This window comes from Sinohyriopsis cumingii, chromosome 1 (assembly GCF_028554795.1).
Source record: "Sinohyriopsis cumingii isolate HCF-2022 chromosome 1, ASM2855479v2, whole genome shotgun sequence".
Classification (NCBI taxonomy): domain Eukaryota; kingdom Metazoa; phylum Mollusca; class Bivalvia; order Unionida; family Unionidae; genus Sinohyriopsis; species Sinohyriopsis cumingii.
In genome coordinates this window covers 91908678-91916076 of record NC_142961.1, presented here as the reverse complement: position 1 = coordinate 91916076, position 7399 = coordinate 91908678, and positions in this window count along the sequence as shown.

The window sequence follows — 7399 nt, the reverse complement described above, 5'->3', positions numbered from 1 at the left end:
GGGAGACACAATACCAGATCTATGGCCAGGGCCAGACACAATACCAGCAGCAGGGAGAGGCTTTAAAATAATGGTGACAGAAGCTATCAAGGATGCAGAAATGTTTGAGACTGATGTTAGTAAATTCTTTATCACTGGTTTGCCCATGACATCAGTATGAGGTCAACAGAAGTCCATATGTTCCACAAGTCAGGAAGGCGCATCAAAAACACAAGTGAAAGCATTAAAAATGTCCCAATTGGAAGGTGTGTTAAACATGTTTTTGCTAACACAACTATATTGGCAAAACAAGTACAAGGATGTGCTGACCATGGTTGATGTCACAAGTTGTTGTGGTCTCTCAGGGTATACAACCTGGTTGACAGGTTTGAGAACCAGGTTTTACTAACTATATACTATCTTTCAGGTGGTGGTTTTCCGCATAGAAACTTCATTCAGAAGGAACAACGGATTGTGCATGATGATGTTCAGCTATTACCTGGAGTCATGTATTTTTCCATATTATTTGAAATGACACTTATCTTTCCCTCTGAGGCCATTCTGATCATTCTGAGGTAAATCATGCAGCACAACTGGCACCTGCATTTGTTCTGGATAGATGCAGGTTATGTTTTGTGTAGGCTGCACTGCAAAACTTCCTGGTAGTGTGGCAGTGGTCCTGTGCCTGGTCAGCTCCCAGATTCTTATTATAGACCTGTCAGTCTTCCTCTTCTTTGGATGGCTTTATGTTTGTCTCTGTCTTCGTAAATCTTGGCTGTATTATGGAACACCTCCCAGACCACCATATCGTGCTATAGGATCTGGATGAAGGTAGTTACAGTCTCCTTTTTCACAGAATGACACCAGTTTCTTCCATATGCCATCACAGTAAGTGAATTTGAGGCAGAAACCACATGGGGCCTGATCATAAACTGCATATTACTTTTGTCATGTTTGTTGGTGGGGTCTCCCCATTACAAGTTAAATGCCCCAGTGTTCACATAAATGACATTGTTGTTGTTGTTGTAGGGTTTAACGCCATTTTTCAGCACACGATAGGCTATACATGGCGGCCAGTATTAATGGTGGAGGAAGAACCCGGGAAAAACCCCGGAAAGAACCACCGATCCACGAGAAGCTACTGGCAAGCTTTCTCACATACCCACATTGGCTGAATCCGAGACTCGAACCAAAGCAGACAGAGGTGAGATGGCAGTGATCCGTAACGGAGAGTGCTTTAGACCACTCGGCCACTAGGGGCCCCCATAAATGACATGGAATAAAACATCTGGTGCTGATGGTTCTAGAACAAAAGAATGTTCTTGCCTGCCCTGTGTTACAAAGGACACTCACAGTGGTTTTTCACCTACTTTGGCAGTCTTTAGTGTGGGCTTCCAATACATCAGCTTGGCTGAAGATGTGTAAGCATCTGTGATAAACTGATATACGTGCTTGCATTTCATTGCATTTGTTGTGATGGCTCACCAAGCAGCTCATGTTCTTTTTAGCCTAACATACTTGTTCTTTCAGCTTTCACCTTCATTGCACTCGAGCAGCAATAGATCCACATCAATGTGGCCTTATTTTCTCACCTATTCATAGCCAGTAGATGCTCTTTTCGGAGCCAATGATGCTGCCCTTGAATAGTCAAACTTGTCGATGTCGCTCACCTTCACTGGAAAGTCCATTCACTTGAAGTTTAGCTTCTCCAAGTACTGGTGGTACTTACCTGACTGGTTAACATTACCACTCACTGTGTATAAGATGACAGAAAAGCCCACATACAACAGTGAATGTCAGCATTGTTCAAATTTATCATGGATTGAAGCATTGGAATGAAGCTCTGGCCTAGAAATGGGCAGTACAGCAACATGCCCAGATCCACTATCTCACAACTCATGATATACAGTAAGAAACCCTTTCACATGTACTCTCACTGAATTTGGGAGTTGGGTTACCTCATACATTCGCATGGCCATGGTAGCACTGGTCCAGTAATGTGCTCTTTCTATCTCAGCTTCTTCATTGCAGATGTTCCGCTGGCCTGGGGCAACTTTCACCAGCTGTACCATCAGTATGAGGCTACACTTCAGGCCGCCAAGTTCCCCAAGCTCCCTGCTAATGGTATTCAGCACACTAGGTGTCATGACATTAAGAAATACACAAGTGTTATGTGTATTTAATTTGCATTCTTTGTTAGGTTTTTTAAATGTATTATATGCTATGGATTATGTAAAATTTTATATTGTGGCTGACCTTGTCCAAAGTCAAGTTCATTATGTACCTGACCAAAATCATTAATTTTTTAAACAATTATTACATAGCTAATATTTAAGTGTGGGTTTAATATTAGGATCATTATCTACAGAAGTAAATATTTTTTTCTTGGTCTAAGTCAAGGACATTGTGTTTATCACATTCTATATTACAATTTTAGTAATGGATTTTATCTTGTAAACATTTGGAATCTTCTTGAATGAAAGTTTCCATTTGGTACTAATTATTTTTAGAAAATGCTAATTGTGACCTAGGTCATGGTAGAGGAATATAAATCTAGCTTACTGGAAAAATTATTCATGCTGCAAGATCTTGAAGCAGAATCACCGTTGTGTTCAGTATTTTATTTGGGCTGAAATTATTTAATTCAGATTATTCTTCTCTAATATTCTTGGAAAGCGACATTAATTGTGAATTATAGTGAATTAAAACAAGGAAACATTGGGTTATATTACTGTGACTATTGGCACATCTCCACTTTACAGGTCACTACAGGTACAACAATAACCTTCAGCATCAGAATTTGGAATACCACTAAAGCTTCTTCAGAACATTAGTCTTTAGGACTTCTGTTAGTAATTCTAGGATTATTTGGGATTTAATTCGCAATACCATAAGATCTTTTTATCTTTTCACTTTCTATTATAGGGAAATAAATTAATTGCTGAATTTTACAAAACTTGTTGGTTTTCAGTCTTTTCTGTTATTTATATCAAGACCATTGAGTTGTAATACAAGCATCTGCTTCAAACCTCAGGTACTTTGGTCTGATAGTCAATCACAATCATGTCTGCTCAACCCTGCTAACCTGCAGAGGCTGGCAGGGTTGGAGGCTCAACCCTTCACCGAGGAGCCAGAACTTGCCATTGGGCTGGAGCAAGTCTCAATGATGTAATCCTGCTCATTTAAGTATTCCTCCTCCCAGGCTGCAACTCATCTTTGGCTGTCAGGCCATGCACCAATGAACCAGATCTGGTTGATGAGCCCCATCCGATAGTAGTATTTCCAGTGTGTAATTATATTCACTTTGGGGTAGTAGTTATCTTCAGAGCAGCTCATTCTAGCATGTAATAGCAGATACAACACTATGATATGTGATAGCAGACATAACACTATGATATGTGATAGCAGACATAACACTATGATATGTGATAGCAGACATAACACTGTGTTTATATCAATCTTTATATAAAGCATTCATAATCCTCGAAACAAATTAGTCCCTTTTTTGCTTCTAGCTCAAGAATCACTTTATTACAGTATATCTCTTTGCTCTTTTCTCTGCTTTCTTGTTGCATTATTACCATGACAAGCCACATATATCATGCAAATGGTTAATATTCCAGAATCACATTTCCAGCACAGGTTGACTCCACATCCTCATTATGCAATGCACACCACAAGTGCACTTGTTTTTACCACTAAACACCATTGCCAACTTGTATACCTGTTTGTCCAAATTTATTTAAACTGAGTTTGGTTTCAGCTGACATGGGGGCAACGATCAGTGGGGTAAATGGCACAATGAATGTGAAATAGGTGTTTGAGCTCAAGGTCTTGCCATAAATACAACCAGGATGTTCAAAATCTTTGAGTGGGCTAGTATAAAGACAGTAATTTAGAACACACACACACCCCCAACTCCCTGGGAGTTGTGGAACCTCAGAGGGTTGTGTGGCAAGACCTTGAGCCAAAACATTTATTTCACATCTACTAGAGCTTTCTGTTTAGACCAGGCATGTCCATCCTGCAACACATTCCATTATACAGTGCATCCTACAGCCATGTAGATAGACATTTAGAAAGTATGCATTTTAATTAATATGCTTAATTAGTGACCATATGCTTCATACATTTTGGTTAAACTGTATGATTTAAGTTTTATTTCTTGAGCTCTGTTATACCTAGATTCACGAAAGTTGCATCTTGAAGAGTACTGCAATCTCATCACAAAAGTAGTTCACTGTGACCTATACTTCATGAGTAACTTTAGTTCAATTGTTTAAGTTTATTTCTACATCTATACTATAATCATCAAACTAGATGATTTGTTAGTAGTAAACCCTTTCCATAAAAGAATGTCACTATGACCTATATTTCACATTTTACTGGCTTAGGTTAATCATTTGGCATTTATCTAAAAAAACAAATGATTTTTTTAGCAGTCTGTATGACACTTACACTAAGATTTATGAAACTTGGCAACAGGATATATCTTGAATAGTATTACACTTTCATCCCTGATGTAGGTCACCATGACCTATATTTCATGCTTCATAGCCTTGAATTCAGTCTCAAACATTGTTTATGACAGACTCATCACACAAGGTAATTGTATGCATTCAATTTAGTACCACACCATTACAACAAAAGTTCATTGCGACCTACATTTAACATTTTACTGGCCAATGTTTTTGCATTTAGCGCATTACCACATTGGCGTCTTATATAATACTGCTATACCTGGAATCACAAAACATCACAATAATACATCTTGATAAGTACCACACCCTCATTTAAAAAGTAAGTCACATAGACTCTAGTTTTATATTCCAATGGCTTTGGTTAAATTTGACATTTTTATTGTTATTGCTGTATTCCTTAAACTAGTTAATTTTATACATCTATCTTCGTACCATACATGTACCAAAATGGTTGATGTGACCTATACTTCGCGTTGAACTGGATTGGGTTAAGTTGTAGCATTTAGCTCATGACCACATAGATTTTTTGTCATGCTATGTGAATGAGTAGTTTTTGCCTACCTGACTTTTGTCATATTCTAAGGAATGAACAGGATGTTTGCCAAAATCTGAGTGCTAGGTCAGTCTTGTTTACAGTTAAACTAGGTTTTTTCCCCAGTTGAAATCTATTATGTCATAGGTCAAGAGAAAACTGTATATAAAGGGAACTTGGTAAATTATTCAGTGAAATTTCAAAGTGTTCATTGACTCTTTGGACTAAAACACTACTTTACGGAGAACTCATTCAGGTACATTCTGGATTGTGTCATTGTGGCACATCAGGACATTCAAGACTAATGGAATACATTCAGAATGTTCTGTAGTTCGGGCTAGTGATAGCACATTTAGGATTTAATTCACAATACTGTGTCTCTTAAATTTTAACTTTGTAACTTAAAGATATAAATTATTTGTTGAATTTTGGTTTTGCTCTTTTTGTTACAGAATTTAAGGCCTAGAGTTGTAACAATATGTATCTTTATGAGCATTATTCCCTGATTTTAGTGATAGGGAAATATGGACAATATTTTATACTTCACTGACTTGGCTTATAATTTGTCTCATTTTCATTTATCAGGTCTGTTCATGCTTTAATCATGAAATTCATGAAGAAATACCTCTCTTACTGCCTCACTCATGCAAGAAAAGAAAGCTTATTGTGACCTATATTTCATCTTTTACTGCCTTTGGTTCAGTTCTTTCATTTTCCTCATAACCACACTAGCTTTTGAAATGTTAAATGCATACTATCCTACCTAGGATCACGAAAATTAGTGAGTTGGTATATCTTCATATGTTCTATATCCTTTTTGCCAAAGTCTGTTGTAACCTATATTTCATATTCAGTGCTTTTATTCAAATCATGAACTTCAAATTAATTTCTTATATACTATTTATGGTTCATCACATGCAGGAATAGGCTGCAGATGAGCCTTAGGTATTTTCTGATTTTGTTCCTGCCATTGACAAGTGTGACAATATCAACAGTATTTAGAAACATCACTTTTAAATTTCTGCCAATAAAAATGATTTATGATTTTGTGATAAGTCTTATTTACTCCTAAATGACCAGCCAATGTAGTTACGTCAGACAATGAACTTCCCGTTTATAAGATTTAGAACAACAATTTGATAGCTCACTGACCTCGTCACAAAGTCTCCATTTTCTCATAAGGAGCCCCTCCCCCATTTTTCATAGAATAACAAACTGGACTTGTGTGGCTTCAGTTTCACTAACAGCCCTCTGAAACAAACAGTTCTCGGGATTTTGCTACTTTTCGACAATAAATGATTGTCTTTTGTCACCCTGATAGTTATTGAGAGAATGAGAAGTAAAACATGATATATATGATCAATACCTTTTGACTGATCAATACTAGAACAAAAATGAGCCTGAACAACAAATGTGTTGGATAAAGGAATAATTCCTTATGAACTTCATTCTCATTTTGCCCTAGCTCTAGTAACTAAACAAGCTGGGTATAAATCATGGATTACAATTTCAATAGGATCAACTTTTGATCCAAATAAGGATTGTTATTTACAAGTGGATTAACCACAACCTTATCTCCAGCCAAGTCACTGCCTAGCAATAAATGAACACCTCCAATGGAAAAAAACCCACTGCACTGATAGTCATGGGTCCTGAGACTAAGTCTGATAACAAACTTACATTATGGAGTGGAATCAGAATAAAGCCACACTGTACTCCCTGAATAAAAACACTTTTGTCATCAGAAGACTTCTCATATAAAGGCAAAATATCTGATAATAAAAGAATCTAAGAGATTGCATCCCTGAAAATTTTAATAGGGATATGATTCGCATAATCACCAAAAAGTGATTCAGGACCTTTTGACAAGAATGGTTCATAATTATCCTGAATAAAATTGGACTGGGATTTCCTTGACCCAACAAATGAATTATTTCCAATAAATGACTGTGACTTTGACCTCTTAAAAATACGAGCATTTGGAATAGCTCTGTCTTTATTCTGTTGCTTATGTTTCAGTTCGTAGCAATCAGAAATAACATGCTTTATATTCTTGTATGAGACTGATTTGGTTCCTTACTAAAATCTGCTGAGAGGAAAACGTATTGAAAAATGAAACTTGGTGAGTCAAGGAACAATCATCAGCTGTATGAACAGCATCTTCCAAAGTTCCTACTTTTTACTCATCATACTCATCAAGATCACTATGGATTCTTGAACATTTTAACTAATATGAGTTGTTTAATGTTGTCATAATCTTTATCAACCTTCTTAGATGTACACCACAAATCAATTAGTTGTTCTTTTTCCCTAGCAAACTTGACATAGGTCTGGATAATTTTGGGTTTTATTTCAAAATTCTTAAACCTCTGTCTATATGCCTCAGCTACCAATTCATAACCCTTCT